This window comes from Salvelinus namaycush, chromosome 11 (assembly GCF_016432855.1).
Source record: "Salvelinus namaycush isolate Seneca chromosome 11, SaNama_1.0, whole genome shotgun sequence".
NCBI classification, from domain to species: domain Eukaryota; kingdom Metazoa; phylum Chordata; class Actinopteri; order Salmoniformes; family Salmonidae; genus Salvelinus; species Salvelinus namaycush.
The window spans coordinates 22,670,536-22,685,871 of record NC_052317.1 but is presented as its reverse complement, the minus strand read 5'-3'; positions in this window follow the sequence as shown (position 1 = coordinate 22,685,871).

Here is a 15,336-nt window from a genome sequence, read left to right as displayed (position 1 = left end):
GGGTCGGCTATTTGAGCCAGTAAAGGGGGCTTTACTATTCTTAGGTAGGGGAATGACTTTTGCTTTCCTCCAGACCTGAGGGCACACACTCTCTAGTAAGCTTAAATTGTGAAGCTGTGTGTCTGTGTTTGTGTCATGACCGTATAAACATCTCACTTTAACAATAGAACATTTGCTAAATAGCAGACCATTAGGCTACTGCGGCCTCATTCTACCCGTGATATCAAAGTAATTTTTGATAAGGTGCGAAAAGTAAATAAACGATTTGGTATAATTTTGATTATGGAAGAAGGGATAAGTGTTCTTCAAACTGTTTGTTTGGAATGATTTCTTGCCATGGTCTCAATCTGTGCATGAGTGCGCATCAGACTCAGTTTGCCTACCAGAAAAAGTATTGTGTATTCACGCACACAAATTCAGAAGGAAAATGAATGGCTTGACATGCATATTGTAAGTGTTGGCTCACTTGACCATAGTTGGTGTGGTGAGTAGGCTACATGTAGGTCGTCGACAGCGATACCAACACTGTTACTAACTTTAAACTTAACTAAATATTATTCACTTGTGATTTTTGTATAACAATTGTCGGTCAGGTTAAGCATGAATGTGGTTAAATACGCTTACAATTAACATGACAAATAGCAAACATTTGCAATCTGTGTTTGGCGCCAAATAGCGGTGTGTAGTTGAATGTCCGGATGTGATGCTCGCTCTCTAGCTCATACTGTAATAAGCCCCTTTTACATCAAAGCAGTTGTCCCTCCTGCTTTACCTTGTCAAGATCTCAAAGAGCAGCTGTAGGCTATCAATCAGAGGTGCATGTTACACTTTTCCCCCATCCCTAGCAAACAAACCTGATTTAAACTAATTGCATTCTAAACTGAAGATCATGATTAGTTGATTATTGGAGTCAGGTGCGTTGGCTGGGGCTGGGGAAAAAGTGTGACACCAATCAGGCACCGAGGACTGGAGTTACCCAGGCCTGGAAGGAAGAAACCTAGAAAGGAACCAGACTCATAGGTGAGGCCCATCTATTCTGACTGTTGCCAGGCCTAACATTAGGCCGTCATTGTAAATATTACTTTTTTTCTTAACTGACTTGCCTAGTTAAGGTTACATTTTTGTTAGTGTAAATGGCATGCATTTTCTTGACACGTAAGCCATTTTTTAACAGCAAGAGGAAGCATTTTGCCAGTATCAAATTAGGGAAGGCCCAAAGTTTTGTCGAAGACAAAAGATTGAGTAGGCCTAGCCATTCTGTAGTTCTGAGTCTGAATCTGAATTGAAAGAAAGTGGAGGAATTTGGATGAGTGATATATCAATCAATCACCACTGGGCGGCGATAGAGTAGCACTGAAAATGTATACCTATAACTGACCTGTACAGTGTTACACATTGCATTGCACCTGGTGGGTTAGGAGTTATTTCTTGTGGTAGTTGAACCAAACCACTATACTAAAATCTGTCAACTACTTATTGCCAATTATTATTGGTGGACTAAATCTTGTAATTATCATATATAGTAAAAAAGGCTAAATCAAGCTACTTCCTAAGTTCTTTCGCTGACTCTGCTGGTGATCCATCTACATTTTGAAAAACGTTAAGGCGCTAAAGCATGGAAATTCCTCTCCTTCCCTACCCAAGCAAGTTATACTGAACTCTGATATCATTATTTTTAAAAATTAGATAGGTCATGCTTTTAATCAACATTTTATGTCTGCCGTTTTTTTGTTTGAAAGACATGTTGGTTTAATAGACCCGGGTCAGTCAGTAAACTGCTTGTCCCTCTCCCAGCCGCTAGTCCCTCTCCCAGCCGCGAGTCCCTCTCCCAGCCGCGAGTCCCTCTCCCAGCCGCGAGTCCCTCTCCCAGCCGCGAGTCCCTCTCCCAGCCGCGAGTCCCTCTCCCAGCCGCGAGTCCCTCTCCCAGCCGCTAGTCCCTCTCCCAGCCACAAGTCGACTTGATAAAGGACCAGACAACCCCCAGTGAATCCTTGTACTCTGGAGCAACTGTCTACTTCTGATGTATTGGAACAAGTACTTATGATTGGTGTAAAAAAAAATCTACTGGGGCTGATATGCTTGATGCCTTCTTATTTAAGTTTTTTGCTCCATTGATTGTGGAAGCATTAACACATATACTTAACTTGACAATTATATTGAGTTTGGAAGGCGGCCCATGTGCCTCCTCAGCATAAAGGTGGCGACCCGAGTGATCTAAATAATTATCGTCCCATTTCCAAACTCTCTTGCCTAGCAAATATCCTGGAATCATTGATTAATACTCAACTTAGATCCCTTTTAACTGCTACATCTTTTCTGAATGTAAAACAGTCAAAGTTCAGACCAGGTCATGATGTCATAAATTGTTTAGATACGAAGAAACACTGTGCTGCCCTCTTCATTGACCTGTCCAAGGCATTCACACTGTGGATCACACGTTACTTATTCTACGATTGGCTCTTCGTTGACCTGAAGTTGGTACTAAATGCTGCTAAAACCAAGTACATGTTATTTTCCAAATCATTTAATAATCTAACTGATGATTTGTGTACAAGTACATTAGATGGTGCCCTCGTTGATCGTGTCCCCGCCAATAAATATCTGGGCATCTGGATTGATGAAAAGCTATCTTTTAAAAAGCATGTTGACGAGTTAGTGAAGAAATTAAGAATTAAGTTGGGCTTCTTCTATAGGAATAGGGCTTGCCTTTCATTAAATAGTAGAGAACAGATCATTCAGTCTACATTCATTCCTGTTATAGATTATGGTGATATTATATACATGAGTGCAGCTCCCAGTGTTTTGAAGCCCTTGGACACAATTATCATAGCACAATTCGTTTTATAACATCTGACAGTTTTGACACTCACCACTGCATCCTTTATCATAAAGATGGTTGGACCTCGCTAAAAACACGTAGGTCACTTCCTTATTCTGTTTTTGTTTATAAAGCCTTACTCAATAAACTACCAATTTACTTGATATTGTTGAACTACAGAAACTAGTATTAAAACACTAGATCACAGGGTTGGTTAATGCTGGAGACTCCACGTGTATCCACAGAGTTGGGTAAATCTGCCTTTACCTACCATGGAATAATCTCCAAGTAATGTTTCATTTGGATGTGTTGTTGTCTCTGGGTCAGTTTAGGGGAAAGGGATTTTTATATTGATAAATGTGTTTGTTTTGTTTGATTGTTTATTGTGTATATAATATTTGCTATTTATTTTATTTAGTGTTTTAAATTGTGTATCATTTTCTTTTCTGTATTGTTCCCAGGGCACATTTGCAAATGAGACCTAGGTCTCAATGTGTTTTTCCCTGGTTAAATAAAAGTTAACCAATATGTCTTAGTGGCCAGACAAGACACCTCTATATCAAGTGATTGACATAGACTACTGTACTAGATCTGGATGGCAGTCTGTTCTATGTTCCATTCTACAGTAAGTGCACTGGGGTCCTATATTCATTTGAGATTGTCATAAGGGGATACTGTGGATGTACTCTGTGGATTTATCTTTCAAGAAAAAGATGCATTCGTTTTACGAGCTAAACATATTCCAGCAAAGACAGTTGCTGTTGATCTCCTAACTTGTATGGGAATTCGTTCTTCTTTTCATTGAGGATGGGATGTATATGTTTATGCTTAAGAATGTTTAAAAGACTGTTTTGTACACAAACTACAAAGCATTTTAAACAGACTGGCACCCTTAAGCCTTTACAAGCAGAAGTAGATGCAATGTTGATAATTTAGCCCATGGCAAGACATCTGGGCATGGTTTTCCTAGTCTTTTGTTGCAGTAGGTCATGCATTAACTCAGCATGAATCATGCTTTGATCGGCTTGACACTGTACATAAAACTGTATACATCAAATCTAAATCTCCGTTGAGGGTAGCCTACGCATATTCGTATTTTTAAGAGGAGTGGTGAATTGTAGTAGCAGCTAATTCACATAACCACATATGGCAGAGGGGTGAGGGAAGAATGTGAACCAAGCATCTGAACACAGACCAAATCGATAGTGAAATGAAAACCAATCATATTAATAGCAACCATATGCATCAATAAGATGTGACTCACAAGCACATTTTTGCTTTACCACTCAGCTCAAGTAATCTCTTTGACATTAATGCCTGTTATGCAGAGGTGTCTTTGAATCGGAGACACAAACACAGACACCGCTTACATGGGAACCCCTTGGTCTGTCTAACATTTCTGGGTCTTTCAGAAGCCCTCTATCCTTGCCAAGAAACAAGTACTGATTGACCCAGTGCCACAGTTTGTGCGTAGCTCGTTTGTGAGAAAGGACATGTTACATAAAACCTGTCGCAACACTTTTCTCACAGGACAATAGGAAATTCCACAGTGTACACCAAACCCCGTAGGTCATAGTGGAGTGTTCAGTTATTCCATTGGTTGACAAGTCAACTCATTTGTATTCTGCAGTGCAGTGTGTAAAAGTTTCATTTGCAAATGAACACTGAACTTCATGTAAGCCATTTGTTCGAATCACATTGGGACATTCTCATAGTTTCACGGAATAGGGTGACACTATTCAGACTGTAATGGCGGCACTCAATTTGGAGTGACAGTACAAGGGATATGGTCATACTCCATTATAGATCTTAGGGTTGGAACATCGCTCTCCAACCAAGGTGTATAGCACTTAGGAAACGTGTAAACCAATTTTCACAGGATATGCCAGTGACTCAGTATTTCTCCATTGAAGAATTTGTCTTCATTCAAAGTCAGACTGACATGACATCCTCTGCACGTCACCAGACAAAAACAGAAGAGGTCTGTCTGTATTGTTCGTTCCACAACTTCTCTGTTCCAAAATCTATTGCAGGGTAGAGAAAGCCAAGGTGTAATCATTTGTGAAGTGGCAGCAATTTTGCTGCACTACAAGCAGTAGTCTAGGATTGTCAAGCCCAAAAAAACAACGGTCAGACTTTTGTGATGTTTTAGCAATTCAATGGCAAATCTTATTTTCACTACTTTAGATAGTTGGTACTCACGTGCCGGTACTCAGTTCCGGTGAGCTCCTGCCCACGTCAAGCCCTGGACATCAATGTATGACTAAGTGAAAGTGCATGTTTTTTAGGATTTCGCTCACAGTGTACTTTAATCCATTATGTGAATTGTGTATGCATGTGTACAGTCAGTCCTGTACATTGTCCACATATCTATTCATCTATTCATGCACTCTCCTGATAACCTTTATCAATTTTTGCCGGTCTCCTTTGCTTTGAGTGCTTTGGCCTGATGACATGGTGGTCACTATATTTGGCCATTTCAGATGATTACGTCCTACTGAATGTTGAAGGGCAGCTTACTTCTTTGTCGAAGTTCCTCAAGATGTATTTTGGCATGCCCTCTGATAGTGTATGTCTGCGCTGCTTTCATTTAGAAAAAGGATATTTATTTGTTTACTCGTTTTGGTAGAGGAATAACACATGAATTATGTTTCCCAACATAAATAGCAGGCTTTCTTCATTGCTTCCGCTCATAACGATGATATGAAAATCACTCAGCATTGTTTTATTTGGAATGGTTGAATCCATGTAGTACAGCTCATTATTTTAATCTTTAGGCTTCATGTGACTTTTTACATTTCTTGGCCCTTGGACGTCTTGGACGTTTCCCAATTAATCAATGTAATCGACCCAAAATATATCAATTCTCTTTCCCTGGTTTTCAAAAGTGTTCTTTCCCTTTTACAGTAAGCTAAATAAATGTTTTAAATAAACTATAGTTTTATGAAGGTATGCCTCCACATGTGGAGTGTTCACACACGATCCAGTATTCACTCTGTGAGGTTTGCGATTGAATTACTAGCAGTTAAACAAAACACATATCATGAGTACAATCTCCTTATTCCAAAGTGTCATGGTTCGGTATGCAGCCCAGCTGCATCATTTCATGTCATCTTTAAAATGGCAATCTGCAGTTCAAACAATAACAACGCCGATTCCCTGCCACTGTTTTTGGTAAACAGCTGAGGGATGGGGCTGCAGAAATGCAACCACTCTCAAATTCATAGACAGAGCTATCGATGCAAGAACTGACCATCCATGAGATCAGAATGATAGTTTTAACCATGTTTTTAGTCTATATAGTGATTGTTTACAATTACATTGGTTGTTTTTTTTAAAGGAGTAAAACAAGCTTCTATTTTGAGTTCTGATGAGGTGAGACAGTTGAAATAAGCTCAGGAGGCATTTATAAGTTACATTCGTTAAGAATCAATGGGTATGTATACTTCTTTTAAAGGTCGCAATCGCAGATTTCTCCTTTTAAACTCGTTTAGTGCAGACAAAGATCTCATATTAGTCTCCTGTCTACATTGCTCTATTTCTAACTATTGTCTGGACTGGACCTTCTCAGACATTTTTGGTCACCATCCAGATGTGTTTTATGTAGTCGCTACCAAAGTAAATCAAAGTAGCCAACTGTATAATAACATTCAGTTAATATATTTACATCTAAAAGCATTTAGACAAGGTGAGACATGTTATACAGTTTGACATGTTGAACAAAGATATGAGAGAGAGCAGTGTTACTGTGTGAGACTAAGACCGGTTTCCCAAATGGCAACCTACCATATAGTGCACTACATAGGGAATAGGGTGCCATTTGGGATGCATCTTAGGTCTGCCTACTCGGCCACAGTTATTTGATAAATCACAGATAACTGTTTACAAATGAGTCACTTCCTCAAAGCACCAGAAGAATCCCAAAGTGCATCATGGGGGCATCCTTAAAGGGGAAATCTGGAATTGTTACATCCATTTTAGGCAGTGTGATCACTTTGTTGTTGTTTGAATCCCAGATTGCCCAGTTAAAACAGAACAGCAGGGAATCGTCAATCTTCTTACGTTAATAAGGGGACTGGTCATTGCCTGAGTGGACCTCTCTCAGTAGAGTTTTATACACTATAGTGTTCTCCCAGGCTTGTGGTACACTTACTATCAGTACTGTTTAAATATATAAAATAAAATCACATTTTATTTGTCACATGCGCCAAATACAACGGGCGTAGAGCCCTTCCCAACAATGCAGAGATACAAATAGAAATAGTAACACAAGGAATAAAATACACAAGAATGGAGCTGCGGTACAGACAGGGAATAGAAGCCCTTGATCAATGTGCAGTGATACGAGGTATTTGAGGTAGATATGTAATAAATAACAGAGTAGCAGCAGCATATGATGAGTGTGAAAGTGTGTGTGTGTGTGTGTGTTGTGTCGGTATGTGTGTGTTGTGTGAGTTTTTCAGTGTAGTGTGTGTGTGTGTGTGTGTGTGTGTATACTCTTAGAAAAAAGGGCACCAAAAGGGTTCTTCGGCTGTCCCCATAGGATAACAATTTTTAGTTGCAGGTAGAACCCTTTTTGGTTCCAGTTAGAACCCTTTTGGGTTCCATGTAGAACCATCTGTAGAAACCCATTAGGGTTCTACCTGCAACCAAAAATGTTTCTTTAAAGGGTTCTCCTATGGGGACAGCCGAAGATCCCTTTAAGGTTCTAGATAGCACAGAGTGTATAGTCTCGTGAGTGTGCATAGTCAGTGCAAGATATGGTCCGGGTAACCATTTAATTAAATATTTAGCAGTCTTATGGCTTGGGGGTAGAAGATGTCACGGAGCCTGTTGATCTGAGAGCCGATGCTCAGGTAGACAGCTGGACAGTAGCAGAGTAACAGTCTATGGCTTGGGTGGCTGAAGTCTTTGGCAATTTTCCGGGCCTTCCTCTGACACCACCTGGTATAGAGCTGTTAAATAGACAATAAAAGGGTGTTGTTTATGGTTTAGTACTTTGCTAAAATAAACATTGAACCCTCTTGGAATGTTAGCTATGTTAGATAGCTCCATATTTAGTCATTTATTATTAGGTTTTGTGCTAGCTCATTTTGTGAATATGCTTCAGATGTGCTGTACTGAGATTCAAATGATGAGAATGGTAAACAGCTTCTATGTAAATGGTAGCTTGAAGTAATATGGATACCTTCCAAAATGAGAGTCTGAATTGGATGTTGGATTGAATTGAATGTTTAGTCTTAATACGGTATCTGAAAAGTCCTTTTAAGTACATTTTGCGGCGATGAATATGTTTATACACTACCTAATCATTGGAAAATATTTTTTGAACTAACTCCCAAAAGCTTTTAGCAATAGTCAATAATGCAAAGCAACAGAATAAATTGCAGTAATATGATACAAATAAAATTACAAGTCAACAATAACCTAAAGCCATAGTATTTTTGTCTCAGGACCACTAAAACAACATGTGCCCCAGACACAGATTTGGGCAAAATTCCTTAGATTTTGGAAAAAATTATGAAATTGAGGAACCCAGATTCAGTGAGAGGGAAGTCCTTCCAGCTGTGACCGGTGTAGATTACCTTTGCGTTATGTTTTGATCAGCTTCTGTATGACCATAGGATCAGGGTTGATGTTGATATTTTATTCTCTGATAAGGAAAGGAAAAACTTCCATAAACCAAAATGTTGTGCTGCCCTTATACGCCAACTCCTCTGCAAAGTACAAATGAACAATGAAAGTGCACATGAATAGCCATGCTAGTCCAATGAAGAAAGTACAGTAGCTAGCTAACATGTACAGTAGGGACACATTACAAGATACAGTTAATTAATGCATGAAATGCATCACAATATATTGGTAGGAATGCATTATAATACACTGTCAAAACCATATAAACACATTATTTGTGATTTTATGATTAATTGAAATGGACAATTGTACTGTAACATATGTCTTCCACCTGAGTATAGTAAACAGGGAAAGGGGCAAGGGATGATTATGAGGGGGAATACAGGAGGAGAAGGAAGTCAGCATTAAAAAGGGCACATACAGCAACAAAAGGAATGTACACTAATATCAGGCATGAGAACTGTTCAGATTTTGTGTCATTATACAACATGAAATTCAACACTTGTAGCACAGCCATGACAGCAGATGGTGCAGAAAGGAGATGACCCGTGTTCCCTGAGCTGCCTCACTTCCCAGGGGAAGCAATTATTTGGCTAAATGGGTCAAGTTAACACTTTTCCTCATTTTAAGGAAGGATTATTTGAGGGAAATGTAGTTTGTATGTTGTAACAGGTCTACAAATAATAACAAGTCTACACATGTAATGTTGACCCAACAAGCACAACAACTACTAATGTATTCCTCATTATGGCATTGAGCTCGTTCTTGTGACTTTGCATTTATGTTCTTTCTTGTCTTTCAGTGGTGGAATGCCATCCAACAGAATAATGACTGACTTTTCAAAATTGACAGTGATGGTGAGTTAAGTCTTGAAATGACAGGTCATCATATCTTTTAATGAAGTAAATTGTGCAAAGCTAAGCTCAACTTTTATAACTAATTGATTTCACTGAACTGACTAACTTCATGGGCCTCCTATGATTATAACTTATAAGTGCTGAATTACTGGCATAACATAAATGAGAAACAGATGACACACCAAGTTTTGGGTATTTGTGAAGTTCTATGTTTGAGCCTTCAGTGGGTTAACTTTCTTTTCACAGACTAGCTAACATTTTATTGATTGAATGTTCTTTTTCATGCTCACATCTTGTCTTTTATTTTTAGGTGAAACTATTTAGGGCGTTACAAATATAGCACGGTTAATGGAGCCATTCCAGAGTCCCCATGCGATTGACATGCGATTCCAGAGTCCCCATACGATTGGTGTTTAAATGAGTGCATCAAGTCGAATACCAGAAAAGTCTTAAAAAGTTCAAATTCTAGTGATGCAAGGTGGTTGGTAAGGCATTCAGGATTTAATTGTTTTAGGCTGACTGACCTATTGATCATGGTTAGTGTCTAGTTTACATGTTAGAAACTTCTGAAGTTTGTCAATGAAAAGTAGCAAACGTCACCCCAGGACTAAATATCAGTGTTTCCCCTGTATTCATTTATCAGTGGTGGACCACCGCTGTTAAATTACTTTTTATATACAGTTGAAGTTACATACACTTAGGTTGGAGTCATTAAAACGTTTTTCAACCACTCCACAAATTTCTTGTCAAACCAACTATAGTTTTGGCAAGTCGGTTAGGACATCTACTTTGTGCATGACACAAGTCATTTTCCCAATAATTGTTTACAGACAGATTATTTCACTTATAATTCACTGTATCACAATTCCAGTGGGTCAGACGTTTACATACACTAAGTTGACTGTGCCTTTAAACAGCTTGGAAAATTCCAGAAAATTATGTCATGGCTTTAGAAGCTTCTGATGGGCTAATTGACATTATTTGAGTCAATTGAAGGTGTACCTGTGGATGTATTTCAAGGCCTACCTTCAAACTCAGTTCCACTTTGCTTGACATCATGGGAAAATCAAAATAAATCAGCCAAGACCTCAGAAAAAAAATTGTAGACCTCCACAGGTCTGGTTCATCCTTGAGAGCAATTTCCAAATGCCTGAAGGTACCACGTTCATCTGTACAAACAATAGTAAGCAAGTATAAACACCATGGGACCACGCAGCCATCATACCGCTCAGGAAGGAGACGCGTTCTGTCTCCTAGAGATGAACCTACTTTGGTGCAAAAAGTGCAGATCAATCCCAGAACAACAGCAAAGGACCCTGTGAAGATGCTGGAGGAAACAGGTACAAAAGTATCTATATCCACAGTAAAACAAGTTCTGTATCAACATAACCTGAAAGGCCGCTCAGCAGGGAAGAAGCTACTGCTCCAAAACCGCCATAAAAAAGACAGACTACGGTTTGCAACTGCACATGGGGACAAAGATCATACTTTCTGGAGAAATGTCCTCTGGTCTGATGAAACAAAAATAGAACTGTTTGGCCATAATGACCATCGTTATGTTTGGAGGAAAAGGGGGAGGCCTGCAAGCTGAAGAACACCATCCCAACCGTGAAGCACGGGGGTGGCAGCATCATGTTGTGGGGTTGCTTTGCTGCAGGAGGGACTGGTGCTCTTCACAAAATAGATGGCATCATAAGGGAGGAAAATTATGTGGATATATTGAAGCAACATCTCAAGACATCAGTCAGGAAGTTAAAGCTTGGTCGCAAATGGGTCTTCCAAATGGACAATGACCCCAAGCATACTTCCAAAGTTGTGGCAAAATATCTTAAGGACAACAAAGTCAAGGAATTGGAGAACCCATCACAAAGCCCTGACCTCAATCCTGTAGAAAATGTGTGGGCAGAACTGAAAAAGGATGTGCGAGCAAGGAGGCCTACAAACCTGACTCAATTACACTAGCTCTGTCAGGAGGAATGGGCCAAAATTCACCCAATTTATTGTAGGAAGCTTGTGGAAGGCTACCCAAAATGTTTTACCCAAGTTAAACAATTTAAAGGCAATGGTACCAAATACTAATTGAGTGTATGTAAACTTCTGACCCACTGGAAATGTGATGAAAGAAATAAAAGCTGAAATAAATCATTCTCTCTACTATTATTCTGACATTTCACATTCTCAAAATAAAGTGGTGATCCTAACTGACCTAAGACAGGGAATTTTTACTGGGATTGCATTTCAGGAATTGTGAAAAACTGAGTTTAAATGTATTTGGCAAAGGTGTATGTAAACTTCCGACTTGAACTGTATATTTCTGCTGACACATGCTTTTAAATGGTTAGTCGTTGGCTCAATGACTGTAGGTCTATGGGAATATCTAGCATGTCATTGCGTTTACGCTAGTACCACTGCTGAAAAAAAATCCTAGGCCAAACACTGCACATCAAAGAGACAAACTTGTGAAATGATTGAAATGTCCCCGTTGTCTAGTGCTAACTGCTGACAGGCCTTCAAATGAAATAACCCCCCTTGTACTGCTTTACCACTGGAAAAAATCCCACATGTTTGAGATAATGTGTGCAGCCATCATCTGGGTCAAACCAATCATATTACAGATTAGTCTAGGTCACACAAACGGAACACTTGCCTGCCGGGAAGTGGAATTGATCGAAAAATATGGGGATGAATTTCATTGGAGCTATGAAATTGAGCTATGAAATGTATCCCCTGCTCTGAGTAAATATTACACTACACCTAAAAACATAATCTTGATGGCTTTTACATCTGAAAGTACTCATTCTACGTAATCTGATTGGCTATATGTTAAATATTCGCACAGTAATATGCACTCCCAGAACATATGGCTCAACTCTGTCACTACGCTGTAATGGTTCATTATCTGTTAAATTTTGGGGGAAATACAGTGGTGTAAAGTGCTTAAGTAAAAATACTTTAAAGTACTATTTAAGTCGTTTTTTGTGGTATCTGTACTTTACTATTTATATTTTTACTTTTACTTCACTACATTCCTATTGAAAATATTGTGCTTTTTACTCCATACATTTTTCCTGACACCCAAAAGTACTTGTTACATTTTGAATGCTTATCAGGACAGGAAAATTGTACAATTCATGCAATTATCAAGAGAACGTCTATGGTCATCCCTACTGCCGCTGATCTGGCGGACTCACTAAACACACATGCTTTGTTTTTAAATTATGTTGGAGTGTTTCCCTGGCTATCCATAATAAACATTTTAAAAAGTGGTGCTTTTTAAAATAAGGAATTTGAAATGATTTATACTTTTACTTTTGACACAAAGTATATTTAAATTGAAATGCTATTATACTTTTGCTCTAGTAGTATTTTACTGGGTGTTTTTTACTTAAGTAACTTTCTATTAAGGTATATTGACTTTTACTCAAGTATGACAATTAGGTACTTTTTCCACCACTGGGAAAATATAATTCTGGTCAGTACTCTCGAAGGTAAATGAAATACCTATATGCTAATGTAACATTGCTGATAGACAGCCTGTCCTTCAGAAAAGTGTAATGATGGATACAATGTGAGGTATGCTACACTGACCTCTGCAGTGCTTGCTGCCTTGCTTATATTGGCCTTGCTTCAGCTCCACAAACAATGTTACACTGATGCCTCCGACATCCCCTTTCTTCCTCATGGAAAACCGAAGGCTCTACTGTCTACTACCATTCCCCTTGGAAATATTATTCTGCTTATCACATTCATCAGTGACCAGGGGACTAATGGAGACCCCACTATGGATAGACCTGTGTAAGGTGTGTAGAGTGAACCATGGAGGTGAAAGGGTCTTTGGTGAATGGTGGCCGGGATGTTAGATAAATAAATAACTAGGTTAAGCAGGTACTGGCACTCAAACCATAAAAAGGAAAAAAATATATTCTTAATTGAATCCCATGCTTATGGAGTACACAAGGGCCAGTGCAAAGTGTCATTAGTGCTCAACAAAAAAAGAGGTCTTGGAATGAATGCATGATTAGTTGGCTGCAGTGGGTGGAGGGTGGAGTGAGTGGAGTGGACAACTACAGGAGATTGTCCGGTTGAGAAAAGCAGTGCTGCTGCTATTTAGAGGTCAAATGTATTGCATCTGAAATTGCCTTACATTTTTTCCCCTTATCTTTTACGTACTTGAAACACATCTTTAGTCCATTCATTTGAGATATGGATTGTGAGTTTGGCTTGAAAATGAAAACACTGCTGTTGGAGGATCTCTTCAGGTACTTGTTGCAACATTGTGCATCACATACATCTTTAGGAATTGTTTCGTCATCATTCTGTCGACTTTGCTCTGGGCTTTGCGTGCTGTCACTTTGGTTTCCCTTCACTATCACACAAAGCTCAGCTTTGAACAGTAAATCATGTTCAAGAGAAGGGGAAATTTCCATTATGAACACTTTTTTATTATCCTGGTTGATGGCCTATTACATTATTTATCAAATGAGTGAAACTTACTTTCATGGAAGTGAATTTACACAAATAATTTACGATAAGTATGCTGTTATTTATGTGTTGTAGGCTAGGCATGTTGTATACAAAATCCACATTAGAAATCCAAGAAATTAAGGGAGCGTGGTTAGTAGCCTGAACGATCAGCTGATTAGAAGCTGAGGTCAATATCATTTTTGTATTGATGTGCACGCGTTTTTGCCTTGCGTAACAACAGCGCAGAGCTGACTTCAGTCATTTCGAAGTTCACAAGGAGAAAGGAGCGTCCCTCCACGGACGCGCGTGCTGCTGTACTATTGTCCGATGCGTGCAGATGCTTCTCGGGTTTGATGGCTTCAGGGAAATGGAATTTCAAAATTTAAAGCTTAGTTCGGTGATTCGGGACTTACTAAATAAGCTTTCAATGTAATATTTGACACGTCTGCTGCAGACCTCTGACTTCCCAACAACCCGAAGAGGTGCCAAAGAAGTGCGGGCGGACAAACAAGCAGTGCGCGTTTTCCCCTCTGTCTCTCTGAGTCAAGTATTTGGATTTGACAAATCAAAATATTTAAGCCATTTTCATAGCTGGTTGGTTTTACTTTTAAATCTTGGGATATTAGATTTTTCTTCTCAATAAAACACTCTTAGTCACTTACGTGGGATTACGAGCTCTCATCAATGAAGTCCGGTATCAGTTTGAAACAGATTTTTCTCTTTTAGAAGAACAAGCAGGTGACCGACGAATTTAAAATGACATATTTGATTGTTTTTATTCTGTCATTATCAACGTGTCTGTCTGTGGTAAGTGTGACACAACAATACTTTTATTTTATATTCCGTTTTATGCGTGATGATCAAAATGCGCACAAGGATTGCAGAGAAGGGCTTTCTAATGCTTGAAAATATGAAATATAATAAATATAAAGACATAACAGAAATGTACCTCAAAGTGTGGCATTATGATTGGTGCATTTGCTAATAAGGCTTTTGTCGATATATGGTATAGGCAACTGTACAGTGTACACTACTGTGTTGTAATTATTATTATTATTTATTATTAATTTATTAAAACATATTGCTCTCTGCAGTCTACAGTAGTTCAGCTCTTGATTTAAGCAGCATTTTTCACAGTCCAAAGAGATATGATATAAACACATAGCAGTAATGAATAGGGTTGTTCTCGTCAAAACATCAAGATTTTGCCATAATGCTGACATTGGAGTGCCCTCTTCCCTTTTTATCCACTTTACAGGTCAAATTCTAGACTAGGTAATTTCATCTTTCAGCTAACTAGCATCCTCATTATCTACCCCTCAAGGACTGCTCTGAATTGACCATAGATATAGTTAGAGGACATAATATTGTATCTGTCGCATTATGGTGTCTGTGAGAGCATGGGCAGCGCCATTGAGGCAATCTCCATTTTAAAGAAGTACATTTTTGATACTTCTATTGATGGGTTAGCTGACAATGCCACGAAAAAACGATGGCACGCTTCAATGAGCATTAGTCTGTGTGTTGTTGTGATTTTGGATGGCCAGATAGCTGGCAACAATG